The sequence below is a fragment of the Jaculus jaculus genome, chromosome 12 (genome assembly GCF_020740685.1).
Source record: "Jaculus jaculus isolate mJacJac1 chromosome 12, mJacJac1.mat.Y.cur, whole genome shotgun sequence".
NCBI lineage: Eukaryota > Metazoa > Chordata > Mammalia > Rodentia > Dipodidae > Jaculus > Jaculus jaculus.
Genome location: NC_059113.1, coordinates 60,288,911 through 60,306,252, shown reverse-complemented (window position 1 = coordinate 60,306,252; position 17,342 = coordinate 60,288,911). Strand labels below are relative to the sequence as shown.

The 17,342-nt window shown below is 42.7% G+C and overlaps 1 pseudogene; it reads right to left on the bottom strand.

Annotated features, from left to right (window-relative positions):
- Positions 1 to 7,552: 7,552 nt before the first annotated feature.
- Positions 7,553 to 7,938, bottom strand: LOC123453766 (annotated as a pseudogene).
- Between the last annotated feature and the right edge of the window lie 9,404 nt (positions 7,939 to 17,342).

The window sequence follows — 17,342 nt, the reverse complement described above, 5'->3', positions numbered from 1 at the left end:
CCCCCTACCTCTGCCTGCTGAGCACTGGATTAAAAGCGTCCGCCACCACACCCAGTTCCATGGTTGGTTTTATACTGTCACTATTTTACTATTAATGGCTCAGTGGATAAAGTGCTTGCCACACAACTCTGAGTACCTGAATTTGGGTCTCCAGGACCTACATGGAAGCCAGAGGTTGGGTGGCTTTCTTTAATCCTTGTGTGCCTATATTGAGAAGGGAGGGAGGTAGAGGACAGAGAAATTTCTGGAAGTTTGCAGCAGAGCAGTGAACAAGAATGAGAAACCCTGCTTCAAATGCTTCAAAGGCAAGGACTGACCCAAAAGTAGCCCCCTGGCCTCCATATGTGTGGAATTTTTTAGTAATAAGTGGTCAAAGAACTAATTCAAACTGACATAAGCAAATTTACTGGTTTTCTTGCTGAAAAGGTCAGAGTGGGAGCAGTGAGGGGACAAAGAAACAGTTCCACAGTGTCACCTTCAGCAAGCTCAGGCATTCCCTTAATATTTCATGGACCTTAACTCAGGCAAACTTAGCATTTGTGGCCATATCACAGAAAACAACTTCAGAACAAGACAATATGAAGTAGAATTGGAGGTTTTTTTTGTTTTGTTTTGTTTTGTTTTTGAGGGTCTTACGCTCGCTCAGGCTGATCTAGAATTCACTATGTAGTCTCAGGGTGGCCTTGAACTCACAATGATCCTCCTACCTCTGCCTCCCAAGTGCTGGGATTAAGTGTATGCCACCACGCCCTGCTCATTTTTTAACTTTTTAAATTGACACTGTCCATAATTATAGGCCATAAACCATAATTTCCTCCCCACCCCACTCTCCCCTTCATAAGTCCATCCTCCATCATACCCCCTCCCCCTCTTGATAAATCTCTTTTATTTTGATATCATCATCTTTTCTTCCTAATATGAAGATCCTGTGTAGGTAGTACCAGGCATTGAGATATCATGCATATCCAGACAATTTTGTGTCTAGAAGATTGCATTGTAAGCTTTGGCTCTTGATTCTTTCTGCCACTTCTACAATAGACCTTGTGTGGTGGAAGGTGATAGAGATAGTGCTGAGCACTCCACCGTCATTTCTTCTCAGCACTCTGGTGACTTTTGAGTCTCCCCAGTGATCACCGCCATCTGAAAAGAGAAGCTTCATTAACCAAAAGTGAGAGTGGCATTAATATATGGGTGTAAATGTTAAGAACAGTGCTTACGGGGCAGTTTGGTAGGCATAATATAGCCAGATAACAATAGGCATTATTCCCCTAGGGCTCATGATCTCTGCCATAGACTTTTGACTAGATTTTCAGTATCAGGCATGTATTCACTCCTATGAAGGGGACCTCCAATCCAACTAGAGAGCAGGAGGTTTTCCCCATAACAGACATCTTAAGGTTTGTAATGTCCACTGCTGTTTACCACCATTGATGACTTTTCTCTCCCATAGGGCTTCATGCAGTGGAGCTTCTTCCAGCTTTCTATCAGCTGGTCTAAATGGAGGCCGGGGGGGGGGGGGGTCCCGCTCAGCTCCAGCTTGACTTTTTTTTTTTTTTTTTTTGGTTTTTCCAGGTAGGGTCTCAATGTAGCCCAGGCTGACCTGGAATTCACTATGGAGTCTCAGGGTGGCCTCGAACTCATGGCAATCCTCCTACCTCTGCCTCCCGAGTGCTGGGATTAAAGGCGTGCACCACCATGCCCGGCTCCAGCTTGATTTTTCAGTGACCACGTGCGGCCCAAGCACGTGGAATCTTCAGCAATAGGGTCTTACCATCTATTCCTGGTGGGAAACCAAGAGCCTTGGCCCTGCAAAGTAATTCCAGATGCATGTGCCACTTAGTGCATCTGGCTTTACATGGGTACTAGGGAATCAAACTTGGGTCATTAGGCTTTGCAGGCAAGTACCTTAACCACTGAGCAATGTCTCCAGCCCTTACTTTTTTTTAAAAAAATATTATTTATGAGAGAGAGAGAGCAAGAGAGAGGGGGGGAGAGAGAATTGGTATACCAGGGCCTCCAGCCATTGCAGTTGAACTCCAGACATGTGAGCCACCTTGTGTGCATGTGTGACATTGTGCACTTGCATCACCTCATGTGTCTGGCTTACATGGGACCTGGGAAGTCAAATATGAGTCTCCAGCCCCTTACTTTTTTTTTTTTTTTTTTTTTTTTTTGGTTTTTCAAGGTAGGATCTCATGCTAACCAAGGCTGTCCTGGAACTCACTATGTACTGTCAGGCTGGCCTCAAATTCACAGTGATCCTCCTACTTCTTCCTCCTCAGTGCTGGGGTTAAAGGCATGTGCCACTACATCCAGCCCCCTTACTTACTTTTTAAAAAACATTTTTATTTTGGCTGGGGTGATGGCTCAGCAGTTAAGGTGCTTGCCTGCAAAGCCTAAAGACTCAGGTTCGACTCCTCAGTACCCATGTAAATCCAGATGCATAGTGGTGTGTGCATCTGGAATTAATTTTCAGGAGTTGGAGGCCCTGGCACGCCCATTCTCTACATCTCTTCTATCTCTCCCTGCTTGCAAATAAATAAATAAATAAATAATAAAATATAAAATATTTATTTACTTATTTGCAGGCAAAGAGAGAGAATGGGTATGCCGGGGCCTCCAAACTAACTCCAAATACATGCACCACTTTGTGCATCTGGATTTAAGTGGATACTGGGGAATCACACTTGGGTCTTCAGTCTTTGCAGGCAAGCACCTTAATTGCTGAGCAATCTTTCCAACCCTTCATTTACATTTTTTAGGCACTGCCTAAGATGGTATGTAAGAGCTCTATCACTGAGCTACACAGCACACCTTGACTGTATTTATGTTACATCTGACATCTGTTCCCTCTCACAGGCAGTTTCTGTTGCCTGCTTTACTGCTTGGGAATGAGTCACATGTTCTGGTCTCTGCATGTTCTCAGAATTTTTGTTAAAAATGGTACATTTTGGGCTGGAGAGATGGCTTAGCGGTTAAGCGTTTGCCTGTGAAGCCTAAGCACCCCGGTTTGAGGCTTGATTCCCCAGGACCCACGTTAGCCAGATGCACAAGGGGGCGCATGCATCTGGAGTTCGTTTGCAGTGGCTGGAAGCTCTGGCACGCCCATTCTCTCTCTATCTGCCTCTTTCTGTCTCTGTTACTCTCAAATAAATAAATAAAAATGAACAAAATTTTTTTTTTAAAAATGGTACATTTTAGAGGCTACTGTGGTGCCTCAAGCCTTTAATTCCAGCACTCAGGAGACTCAAGTAGGTTTGCCTTGAGTTCAAGCCAATCTGGCCTACAGAGTGAGACCTTGCTTCAAAAAAAAGGCGGGGGGGGGCTGGCGAGATGGCTAGTGGTTAAGGTGTTTGCCTGTGAAACCAAAGGACCCAGGTTCGATTCCCCAGGACCCAAGTAAGCCAGATGCACAAGGGGTACATGCATCTGGAGTTCGTTTGCACTGTCTATAGGCCCTGGTGTGCCCATTCTATCTTTCTCTTATCTCTCTCTCTCTCTTCTTGCAAATAAATAAATAAATGGCCAGGAAACTAGAGAGCTGGCTCAATGGTTAAAGGTGCTTGCTTGCAAAGCCTGACGGCCCAGGTTTGATGGATTCCCCAGGACCCATGTAAGTCATATGCATAAAGTGGCACGTACATTTGGAGTTCATTTGCAGTGGCAAGAGGCCCCAGTGTGTTCTTTCCTTCTCTATCTCTGCTTGCAAATAAATATCTAAATAAAATATATACTTTTTAAAAAATGGCCAGACACCGGGTGTGGTGGTGCATGCCTTTAATCCCAGCACTCGGGAGGTAGGAGGATTGCCGTGAGTTCGAGGCGACTCTGAGACGCCATAGTGAATTCCAGGTCAGCCTGGGCTAGAGTGAGACCCTACCTCGAAAAAAAAAAAAAAAAAAAAGGCCAGAGAGGTGATTCAATAGTTAAAGGCACTTGTTTGCAAAGCCTAACAACAGGTTTGATTCCCCAGTACCCATGTAAAGCCAGATGCACAAAGTGGTGCATGCATCTGGAGTTTATGGCAAGAGCCATGGTGTGCTCACCCCCCCTCAAATAAATAATAAAAACATTTTTTTTTTTTTTTTTTTTTGGTTTTTCGAGGTAGGGTCTCACTCTGGTCCAGGCTGACCTGGAATTAACTCTGTAGTCTCAGGGTGGCCTTGAACTCATGGCGATTCTCCTACCTCTGCCTCCCGAGTGCTGGGATTAAAGGCATGCGCCACCACGCCCGGCTCAAAAAAAACATTTTTTTTAACTTAAAATAACATTTTTGGAGGTAGGGTCTCACTGCACAGGCTGCCCTGTAACTTACTCTGTAGTTTCAGGCTGGCCTCAAATTCACAGCAATTCTCTTACCTCTGCCTCCCAGGTGTTGGGATTAAAGGTCTGTGCCACCACGCCTAGCATTTTTTAAATTTTTTATTTATAACTTCCATAAGTATAAACAATAAACCATGATGATTCCCTGCCATCACCCCCATTTCTCCTCCCAAATTCACCCTGCATTGAATCCTTTCTTTCCTATTAGTCTCTGTTCTACTTTGATATCATCAGTTTATTTTTTCTTTATTTTATTAACAACTTCCATAAATGTAAACAATACCCCATGGTAATTCCCTCCCTCCCCCCACTTTCTCCTTTGAAGCTCCAGTCTCCATCACATCCTCTCCCCTCTCAATCAGTCTCTTTTATTTTGATGTCATCATCTTTTCCTCCTCTTATGATGGTCTTGTGTAGGTAGTGTCAGGCACTGTGAGGTCATGGATATCCAGGCCATTTTGTGTCTGGAGGAGCACGTTGTAAGGAGTCCTACCCTTCCTTTGGCTCTTACGTTCTTTCCACCACCTCTTCCGCATTAGACCCTGAGCCTTAGAAGGTGTGATAGAGATATTTCAGTGCTGAGCACTCCTCTGTCACTTCTTCTCAGCACCGTTGTGCCATCTGAGTCATCCCAAGGTCACTGCCAACTGAAAAGAGAAGGTTCTCTAACCAAAAGTGAGAGTAGTATTAATATAAGGGTATGAACATTAAGAGAAGTGCTTACTGGGCAGTTTGGTGAGCATAGTATATACATTTAGCCAGACAGCAGCAGATGTTACACCCCTAGGGCTCATGACTATCCCTCTCGGAGGTTTTCAGTATCAGGGATGTATTCCCTCCCATGGAGCAGGCCTCCAGTCCCATTAGAGGGTGGTTGGTTCCCCCATAACAGATGTGCTGCTATTGCATCCATTGGCTCATTTGGCTTAGCTGGCCAAATATAAGGTTTGCAGCGTCCACTGTTGAGTATCTTCACTAGTGATTTCTCTCTCTTCCTTTGAACTGCATGCAGAATGGCTTCTTCCAGCTTTCTGTCAGCTGGTCTACATGGAGGAGGTTATTAGCTCAGTTCCAGTAGGATTTCTCAGTGGCCTTGCAGCCCAAATATGTAGGGTCTTCAGCAATAGGGTCTTACCGTCTATTCCTGGTGGGAAACCAAGGGCCTCGGCAATGGCCTATAATGTTTTGGGGGCATCAGGGACCTCCCTGGCCAATAACTCATTGGAAGGCATCCCATCCCTGGCACTGAAAATTTTCTAGTAACAAGCTATGGTTCCTGTGTGCTCCATTGTCCAAAAAAGTAGGTTTCCTTATGACTTATTTATGTCCTCTTAGATTTGGATTAGCCTTCCCTCCACCTTTCCTTTACTCACTTTTCCCTTGAACTCTCTCAGGCCTTTTTACCCCCATTATTCTTCTACTTACATATATTCAATACCATCATCTTAATTCCCCCCTCCCTTTCTATTCCCTTTATATCTCCTCTCTAGTTTATTGGCATCTGCTACTGAGTTTTCTTCCTACTCACACAGAAGTCCAATCATTTGTAGCTAGGATCCACATTTGAGAGAGAACATGTGACATTTGGCTTTCTGGGCCTGGGTTACCTCACTTAAAATAATCTTTTCTAAATCCATCAATTTTGCTGCAAATTTCATAACTTCATTTTTCTTTACTGCTGAGTAAAACTCCATTGTATAAATGTGCCACATCTTTATTATCCACTCATCAGTTTAGGAACATGTAGGCTGGTTCCATTTCCTAGCTATTGTGAATAGAATTGCAATAAAATGGTTGAGCAAGTATCTCTAAGGTACTGAAACAAGTCCTTAGGATATATGCCTAGGAGTGCTGTAGCTGGGTCATATGATAAATCTATTTTAGCTGTCTCAGGAACCTCCACACTGATTTTCACAATAGCTGGACCAAATTGCATTCCCACCAACAGTGTAGAAGGGTTCCTCTTTTTCCATATCCTCGCCAGCATTTGTGGTCATTTGTTTTCATGATGGTAGCCAATCTGACAGGAATGAGATGGAATCTCAACATAGTTTTAATCTTCATTTCCCTGATTATTAGGAATTATAATAATTAAGATTAGGAACACTATTTTTATATTCCATCTGTGTTTCTTCTTTTGAGAACTCTCTATTTAGTTCCATAGCCCCCCCCCCCCTTTTTTTTTGAGAAAAGCCAGCATAAAGCACCTTTATTGCAATAATAAAACTTGAAACTCATGTGGTCCAGGGGATGGGGACAAAAGCAATAGTTTCTCTCACCAAATCACTTCACAGGACAGGATGGTGAGGTGGGAACAAGGGAGGAGAACCAGGAAACAGAGATCAGCAGAGAGCCAAGCATCAAAACCCAGGAGAGGCAGAAGCTGCAATGACCAGCATCATTTTCTTAGAGAACATTCAAGGATTTGTTGTTATGACTGGGCTTTCGTTGGGTGATAAGTCTATAAACAGCACCTTCAATTTAAACTTTCGTCTAAAGTTCTTAATATTTAGGAAGTGGAGCTTGGATAGTTATAAGGTTACAAAAGCCCTGAAAATCCTTTAGAAAAAACATAGGATGAAAAAAAAAATAGGCCAGGTCACTAAGAAGGCTTCAGAGGTCCCTGCTGGGACAGATACCTGTAGCTGCCAACATGGTAGTGAACGTGACCTGCTGTAAAAGGCAGTGGGTTTCAGGGGAGGGTGAGAGAGGCTGGTGGAGGCAAAGCCCTCTCCTTCCCTCCCCACTTCGGTTTGAGCAGGGCTTGGAATTTAACAGGACGTCTCTCACACGGAGAAGAGTTCAGCCCTCCACAGCGTCTCAAAGCTGCTATGGCTTCACAGCGCAGCAGCAAGAATGTCTTAATATATAATAGCTAAAAATACATCCAAAAAATAAAATAAAATAAAAATTCTTGCAACCCCCACCCCCAACACTAATTCCTATTCTAAAGTTAGCCCATTGTTTGTGCTAATACTTGACAATATACTTAATTGGAAACCTAGGTCCAAAAGACTGAAACTGAATCCTTGACCCCAAAACAAAATGAGTAACTTGAGGTTGATGGCATCTAGTTCAGGTAAACATACATACAAAGGGAAAGGGAAGAGGACACGGGTGTCAGAAGCAAAGCCGAGTGAGGAACACATTCAGTCGGGTAGATGTCTATGCAGACTGCAGTGGGACATCGGGAACAGCTCCTCGCGGATTCCTGTGCGCGCCTCTGGAGGCACCGGATCCCTGAATGGCCAATCCATGCATAGGGAGCTAAGAGAGGAGGCCACTGTTGTCATTCCAGTTTCAGAAGCTCCACATCAAAGACGAGAGTGGCATGTGGTGGGATGCTGCCTGGGTGCCCGGTGGCTCCATAGGCATAGTCTGGGGAAATAGTCAGTTTGGCTCTCTGACCCACACTCATCTGGACCACCGCTTCTTCCCAGCCTCGGATCACCTCCTGCTTGCCTAGCATAAACTCAAAGGGCTTGTTTCTGTCCCTGAAGGAGTCAAATTTCTTTCCATCTTCAAGCATCCCGGTGCAATGCACAACGAGGTCTGGCCGCGCTTGGGGAAGTTGTGCCCGTCTCCTGAGGAGGTGGTCTCCACCTGCACTCCCATGGCGGCGTGCAGCCGGAGCGGTCCCCATAGCCCATTTTTTTAAAATTGGGTTGTTTGATTTCTTATTATTTAATTTTTTGAGTTCTTTGCATATCCTAGATATTAATCCTCTATCAGATGTATAGCTGGCAAAGATTTTCTCCCATTCTGTAGGTTGCCTCTTTGCTCTATTCACAGTGTCCTTTGCTGTACAAAAGCTTTGTAATTTCATGAGGTCCCAGAGACTAATCTGTGGTTTCATTGCCTGAGCAATTGAGGTTATATTCAGAAAGCCTTTGTCAATCCTAATATGTTGAAGGGTTTCCCTTACCTTTTCCTCAAGCAGTTTCAGGTCTGATATTAAGGTCTTTGATCCATTTGGACTTCAATCTTGTGCATGGTGAGAGATATCCTTATTTTCATCCTTCTACAGATACATATCCAGTTTTTCCAGCACAATGTGCTAAAAAGGCTGTCTTTTCTCCAATGGGTATTTTTGGCATTTTTGTTGAAGATCAAGTGGCTATAGCTACCCAGACTGACATCTGAGTCTTCTACTCTGTTCCATTCATCTACATGTCTGTTTTTGTGCCAGTACCATGCTGTTTCGGCTCTGTAGTATAGTTTAAAATTAGGTATGGTGATACCACCAGCCTTATGTTTGTTGCTCAAAATTGTTTTAGATATTCGAGGTTTTTAAAATTTTTTTTTCATTTTTATTTATTTAGTTGAGAGAGACAGAAAGAGAAAGAGGCAGATAGATAGAGAGAGAGAGAGAATGGGTGCGCCAGGGCCTCCAGCCACTGCAAATGAACATCAGATGCATGCGCCCCCTTGCGCATCTGGCTAACATGGGTCCTGGGGAATTGAGCCTTGAACCGGGGTCCTTAGACTTCACAGGCAAGTGCTTAACCACTAAGCCATCTCTTCAGCCCTATTTGAGGTTTTTTGTGATTCCAAATGAATTTTTTGATTGTTTTTTCTATCCATGAAGAATGCCATTGGAATTTTGATGGAAATTGTATTAAATGTGTAGATTGCTTTTAGTATGATTGCCATTTTCACAATATTGATTCTTCCAATCCAAAAACAAGGGATGTTTTTCCATTTCCTAGTGTCTTCTGCAATTTCTCACTTGAGTGTTTTAAAGTTTTCATTGTAAAGCTCCTTCACTTCCTTTGTTGGGTTTATTCCAAGGAACTTTATTTATTTATTTGATGCGATTGTGAATGGGAATGATTCTCTGATTTCATCCTCTGTGTGTTTGTTGTTGTCAGCATACAGAAATGCTACTGATTTCTGTGTATTTATTTTGTATCCTGCCACATGCCTATAAGTGTTTATCAGTTCTAACAGTTTGTTGGTAGAGTCTTTAGAGTCTTTTATGTATAGAATCATGTCATCTGCAAATAATGAGAACTTGATCTCTTCCTTTCTAATTTATATCCCTTTTATGTGCATCTCTTGCCTTATTGCTATGGCTAAGACTTCCAGTACTACACACACACACACACACACACACACACACACACACACGTGTATATATATATATATTTGGTTTCTTGAGGTAGGGTTTCACTCTAGTCTATGCTGACCTGGAATTCACTATGTATTCTCAGAGCAGCCTTGAACTCACGGCAATCCTCCTACCTCTGCCTCCCGAGTGCTGGGATTAAAGGTATGCACCACCACGCCCGACTTTCCAGTACTATATTAAATAAAAGTGGGGAAAATGGACACCCTTGTCTTGTTCCTGATTTTAGTGGAAAAGCTTCAAGTTTTGCCCCATTTAGTATAATGTTGGCTGTAGGCTTGTCATAAATAGCCTTTATTATGTTGAGATATGTTCCTTTTATTCTCAGTCTCTATAGGACTTTTATCATGAAAGGATGTTGGATTTTGTCAAATGCTTTTTCTGCATCTAATGAGATGATCATGTGATTTTTCTCCTTCAGTCCATTTATATAATGTATTACATTTATTGATTTGTGCATGTTGAATGATTCCTCCATCTCTGGGATAAAGACTACTTGGTCAGGGTGAATGATTTTTCTGATATATTCTTGTATTCTGCTTGCCAAGATTTTGTTGAAAATTTTTGCATCTATGTTCATGAGGGAGATTGGTCTGTAATTTTCATTTTTTGTTTTATCTTTGCCTGGTTTTGGTATCAGGGTGATGCTGGCTTTGTAGAAGAAGATTGGTAGAATTCTTTTTCTATTTTATGAAAAAGTTTAAGAAGCACCAGTGTTAGTTCTTTCTTGAAGGTCTGGTAAAATTCACCAGTGAATCCATTTGGGCCTGGACTTTTTTTAGTTGGGAGGTTTTTGATAACTGCTTGGAACTCCATACTTGTTTTAGGTCTATTTAAGTGTTTATTCTCAGCTTGATTTAATTTAGGTAGGTCTTATAAATCAAGGAAATCATCAATTTCTTTCATATTTTCAAACTTAGTGGAGTATATGTTCTTATAATTGTCCCTATGATTTTTTGAATGTCTTTGGTATTGAAAGGCCCAAGAATTCAGAAGCTCAGAAATACTATCACACTCCAAAGGGAGCTTAAGCGGGCCACCTGCATACCTCAAACTCCAGGTTTTACTCTCTGTCAGAAGCAAGTAAAAAATCCCTCTTCTCATTGTATCAGAGCCCACTCCTAATATAAAACTAGGTAAAAGGGCATGAGATAGCCCTCAAGGATGGGAAATGAGTAATGAAGTGAACCACTTATTTGGTTTCTGTAAATAGCCTGCACCATAAGCCTTAATAGCCCACACTGTAAGCCTTAGTAGCCTACACTGTAAGCCTTAGTAACTCGCACCATAGGCTGTAGCAGCCTGCCTCAGACCACCAAGGTCATAGGAGGCTGATACCATACTCTGTTACCCCCACCTAAGGAATTGCACAAGTGCTGACCTCCAAGGTCACAGGAGACTGATACCACACTCTGCTACTCCCACCCAAGGACCTGCGCAAACGCTGACCACCAAGGTCATAAACTAATTGGCTTAGAAACTATGGGGTGGCACCAACTGACTGGCTAACACCCTGCGGGGCTCCTAATATTAGAAAATGATTGGTCTAAGGCACAGGCTTTGTTAGAAACCCTATAAAAACTGTCCTGTTCCTGCATTCAGGGCTCTGCAGTCCTCTACCCCTGTGCGGTGTACGACTGTGGGCCCCAGCGCGCTTGGAATAAAATCCTCTTGCAGTTTGCATCAAGACCGCTTCTCGTGAGTGAGTGATTTGGGGTGTCGCCTTATCCGGGCAGAGCGTGGGGACCCCCTGTGGGGGTTTTTTCCTACAGTATCTGTTGTGGTGGCACCTTTTTCATCTCTAATTTTATTGATTAATGTCTTTTCTCTCTTTCTTTTGGTCAGATTTGCTAAGGGTTTATCAATCTTGCTTATCGTTTCAAAAAAACCAACTCTTTGTTTCATTGATTCTTTGGAGATATATATATATATATATGTTTCTATTTAATTAATTTCTGTCCTAATCTTTATTATTTCTTTCCATGTACTGATTTTCGGTTTGCCTTTTTCTTCTTTTTCTAAGGCTTTAAGGTGAAGCATTAAATTGATTAGTTGCGGCCTTTCTAATTTCTTTTTCTTTTTTTTTTTTTTCAAGGTAGGGTCTCACTCTAGCCCAGGCTGACCTGGAATTCACTCTGTAGTCTCAGGGTGGCCTCGAGCTCACAGCAATCCTCCTACCTCTGCCTCCCGAGTGCTGGGATTAAAGTCGCGTGCCACCATGCCCGGCCTAATTTCTTTTTTTTTTTTAATTTTTTTTTAATTTACTTTATTTGAGAGCGACAGACACAGAGAGAAAGACAGATAGAGGGAGAGAGAGAGAATGGGCGCGCCAGGGCTTCCAGCCTCTGCAAACGAACTCCAGACGCGTGCGCCCCCTTGTGCATCTGGCTAACGTGGGACCTGGGGAACCAAGCCTCGAACCGGGGTCCTTAGGCTTCACAGGCAAGCGCTTAACCGCTAAGCCATCTCTCCAGCCCCCGGCCTAATTTCTTAATATAGGTACTTAAAGCTATAAATTTCCCTCTTAGGACTACCTTTATTATGTCCCAAAGGTTTTGGTATGTTGTGTTATTATCATTTGACTGTATAATTTTTTTGATTTTCTCCTTGATTTCTTCATTGACCCATTCATCATTTAGTAGTGTAATGTTTAGTTTCCATGATTTTGTGTATGCTCTATAGCTTTTCTTGCTATTGATTTGTAGTTTGGTCCCATTGTGATCAGATAGAATGCAAGGAATTGTTTCAATTTTCCTGTATTTGTTAAGATTTGCTTTGTGTCCTAATATATGGTTTATTTTAGAGAATATTCCATGTGCTGCTGAAAAGAATGTATATTCTGCAGCATTTGGATGAAATGTCCTGTTTATATCTCTTAGGTCCATTTGTTCTATGACCTTATTTAATCCAGATGCCTCTCTGTTTATTTTTTTTTGCTGGGATGACCTGTCAATTGATGATAGTTGGATGTTGAAGTCACCCACTACAACTGTGTTTGGTGTTATTTGTGACCTTAGTTCTAATAGCATCTGTTTGATGAAGTTAGGAGCCCCCATGTTAGGTGCATATATGTTTAGGATTGTAATATCCTCCTGATGGAGTATTCCTTATATAAAGTGACCTTCCTTATCTTTCCTAACTAATGTTGGACTGAAGTCTACCTTGTCAGATATTAGGATAGCAACCCCTGCTTGTTTTCTAGACCCATTTGCTTGAAACACCATTTTCTAACCTTTCACCTAAGATAGTGTCCATCCTTTGTAGAATGGTGATTTTCTTGGAGACAACAAATTGAAGGATCCTGCTTTTTAACCCAGTCTTCAAACCAATGTCTTCTTGTTGGGGCATTGAGGCTGCTGATGTTAAGAGTTATTATTGTTTTTTAAAGTTTTTTGTTTATTTTTATTTATTTATTTGACAGTGACAGAGAGAAAAAGAGGCGGGGGGGGTGGGGTTGGGAATGGGAATACCAGGGCCTCCAGCCACTGCAAACAAACTCCAGATGTGTGCACCCTTTTATTCATCTGGCTAATGTGGGTCCTGGGAAATCAAGCCTCGAACCAAGGTCCTTAGGTTTCACAGGCAAGCGCTTAACCACTAAGCCATCTCTCCAGCCCAGGTGTTATTATTGAAAGGTGTGTATTTATTTTTGCCATTTTTCTTGTTTTATAGTTCTTCCTGTTTGACCTTTGCTTTCTTGTACTAACTACTATTGAGTATGGTTTGTTTTTTCCTGTAGGTTCCTTATATGAGTGCTTTTCTTTCTCATGCTTTTCTTCAGCATGGAGGATTGTTGGGAGCCATAGAGCAAAAGCTTCTCCATTTTGCCTGGGCCTGCTCATAAACTGACTCATTACTCAGAAAGCTGGTCCATCCAGCTTTCTGTTAGGTACTTCTGGAACCGGTCAGCAGACTGCTTACAGAATCTTATCTTTTGCAAAAGGCCAGTTTATGGTCAGGATGTGAAGCCTGGTGCAGTCAGGATGTTAAGCCAGTGAGGCAAGATTAGATGAACACCTAATTACATCCCCTCTAGGTTTCCTGACAACTCCTTGCTCTGGCCACATCCCCTTCCTCCTACAACTCCTTGCCCTGACCATGTCCTCTTCCCCCTACAACCCTATATAAACCTACATGTAAGAATAAACTCTCGAGGCCGTGACAAACACCTAGCATGGTCTCCTTCTTGTGTCTGTTTGCCTTTTTTCATTCAAGTTAATTTTTCCCTCGCTTCCTTGTTTGACTCCCCGCTGGCCGGGGCAGAAGATCCTTTCTAGCATTTTCTGTAGAGTTGGTTTTGTCCTCAAATATTCCTTTAGCCTGCTTTTGTTGTGGAATGTCCCTATTTCTCTGTCTATTTGAATGGATAGCTTTCCAGGATAAAGTAATCTTAGTTGATAGTTGTTATCTTTCAAGACTTGGAATACATTATTACAAGCCCTTCTGGCTTTCAAAGTTTGTGTTGAGTAATGTGTTGTGATCCTGATGGGCTTGCCTCCTTGTGTAACTCTCTCTCTCTGCCTCTCTCTCTCTTTCAAATAAATACAAGAAAAAAAAATGATCCTAAAATTCATTTGGAAGCACAAAATTCCTTGAATAATCAAAACAATTTTGAGCAACAAAAATAAGGCTGGTGGTATCACCATACCTGATTTTAACATATATTACAGAGCCATAGTGACAAAAACAGCATGGTACTGGCACAAAGACAGACACATAGCTCATTGGAACAGAATAGAGGACCCAGATGTAAATACAGACAGCTACAGCCATCTGATTTTTGTCATAAGTGCCAAAAATATTCACTGGAGAAATGACAGCCTCTTTAACAAATGGTGCTGGGAAAACTGGGTATCTATATGTAGAAGGATGAAAATAGATCCTTATCTCTCATGCACAAGAATTAAGTCCAAATGATTCAAAGACTAATATCTGTCGCGTCCGCCTCGAACAGCAAGGAAGACACAACCACCAGTTCTTCTTACAGCAGTTTATTCAGGCAACTTCAAGCTTCATCTCCCCCGAGCCTTGGCCGGAGATTCCTTATAAGCGCGCTCACTCGCGCACTCACTCCGCCCAATCACTCCAGACCATGCAACCCCTCCAGACGAGCATCAGAAACCAATGAGCAGCAGAGATGGCAAACTCCTCCAAATATGGACTTGTTTGTCCCAAGCACTGAACTTCCGTCAGGCGCCATCTTTAGGGCTTGGCCAGGGGTACTCTCTCCATAGGCCTTGGCCAAGTGGGCCGAGGGGCTCCCCACAAATATCAGACCTGAAACTGAAAATGCTACAGGAAAAAGCAAGGGATACGCTTCAACATCTTAGCATAGGCAGCAGTTTTCTGAATATGACCCAAGTTACTCAGGAAATAAAACCACTAATCAGCCGCTGGGACCTCATGAAATTACAACAATTTTGTACAGCAAAGGGCACTGTGAATAGAGCAGAGAGGCAACCTACAGACTTGGAGAAAATCTTTGTCGGCTATACATCTGATAGAAGATTAATATCCAGGATATACAAATAACTCAAAAACTAAATGATAAGAAATCAAACTGCCCAATTAAAAAATGGGCTATGGGGGCTGGAGAGATGGTTGAGTGGTAAGGCTCTTACCTGCAAAGCCTAAGGACCCAGGTTCAATCCTCAGCTGCACAAGGTGGCACATGCATCTGGAATTTGTTTACAGTGGCTGGAGGCCCTGGAGCACCCATTTTCTCCCCTCCCCCTTCCACTCTCTATTAGCCTGTTTCTCACTCTCTCTGTCAAATTTTAAAAAGTAAAATAAAAAATGGGCTATACAGATGCACAAGGTGGCACATGCAGCTGGAGTTTGTTTGCAGCCGCTAGAGTCTCTGGCATGCCCATTCTCTCTCTTTCTGTGCTTCCTTCTCTCTCAAATATGGGCTATGGGACTAAATAGTTATCAAGAGAAGAAATACAGATGGTATATAAACATCTAAAAAATTTTTCCTTGGCCATCAGGGAAATGCAAATTAAAACTACTTTGAGATTCCATCTCACTCCTGTCAGAATGGCTATCATCAAGAAAAAAAAAATGACAGTAAGTGCTGGTGAGGATGCAGAAAAAGAGGAACCCTTCTACACTGTTGGTGGGAATGTAAACTGGTACAGCCATTGTGGAAATCAGTGTGGAGGTTCCTGAGACAGCTAAAAATAGACTTACCATATGACCTAGCTATACCACTCCTAGGCATATATTCTAAGGACTCTTCTTACTACATTAGTGATACTTGCTCATGCATGTTTATTGTTCCTCTATACACAACAGCTATGAAATAGAACCAGCCTAGTTATCTATCAACTAATGAATGGGAAATAAAGATGTGGTACATTTATACAATGGAGTTCTATTCATCTGTAAAGAAAAATGAAATTGGCAGGAAAATTTCTAGATCTGGAAAGGATTATACTAATTGAGGTGACCCAGGCCCAGAAAGCCAAACATCACATGTTCTCTCTCATATGTGGATTCTAGCTACACATGTTTAGACTTGTATGGAAGTTGGAGTAAAAATCAGTAGTAGAGGTCAGTAATCTAGAAAAGGGCTATAAGGGAGGGAGGAGAGGGGAGGACTTAAGGAGATGGTATTCCATATATTTAAGTAGATGAACAGATTACTGGGCATGAAATGGTGTAAATAAGGTCACAGGAAGAGATTGAGTAAAAGGATGGTTGGGGGAGAACTAATCAAAATTCAAGATGTTATGAATAAGCCATATGATAACCTACTTTTTTGGATAATGGCATACCCAGAAGTCATAGACTATTACTATCAAAATTTCAGTGCCAGGGATGGGATACCTTCCAGTGACTTGCTGGCCAGGGAGATCCCTGATGCCCCCAGAACATTACAGGCCATTGACAAGGCTCTTGGTTTCTCACCAGGAATAGATGGTGTGGTGGTTTGACCCAGGTGTCCCCCATAAACTCAGGTGTTCTGAATACTAGGTTCCCAGCTGATGGAGATTTGGGAATTAACACCTCCTGGAGGGAATGTATTGTTGGGGTCTGACTTATGGGTGTTATAGCCAGATTCCCTATGCCAGTGTTTGGCACACTCTCCTGATGCTATTGTCCACCTGATGTTGGCTAGGGGGTGATGTCCACCCTCTGCTCATGCCATCATTTTCCCTGCCATCATGGAGCTTCCCCTTCAAGCCTGTAAACCAAAATAAACCTTTTTTTTTCCCAGAAGCTGCTCTTGGTTGGGTGATTTCTACCAGCAATGCGAACCTGACTGCAACAGATGGTAAGACCCTATTGCTGAAGATTTCACATGCTTTGGCTGCAAGGTCACTGAGAAGTCAAGCTGGAGCTAAGCTGAAAACCTCCTCTCTGTGTACCAGCTGACAGAAAGCTGGGAGGGGGGGCAACTACATTGCATGCAGCCCTATGGGGGAGAGAAGTCATCAGCAGTGAAAACAGTGGGGCTGGAGAGATGGCTTAGCGGTTAAGCGCTTGCCTGTGAAGCCTAAGGACCCTGGTTCGAGGCTTGGTTCCCCAGGTCCCACGTTAGCCAGACGCACAAGGGGGCACATGCATCTGGAGTTCGTTTGCAGAGGCTGGAAGCCCTGGCGCGCCCATTCTCTCTCTCTCCCTCTATCTGTCTTTCTCTCTGTGTCTGTTGCTCTCAAATAAATAAATAAATAAATAAAAAATTAAAAAAAAAAAAACAACAGTGGACACTGGATGCCTCAAGTTTGGCCAGCCAGGCCTAATGAGTCAACAGGTGCAATAGTGTCATGTCTGTTATGGGAGAAACCAGCTGCCCTCTAACTGGACTAGAGGCCAGATCCATGGGAGGGAATACATGCCTGGTACTGAAAACCTAATAAAAAGCCCATGGTTGTGGAGATCAGGA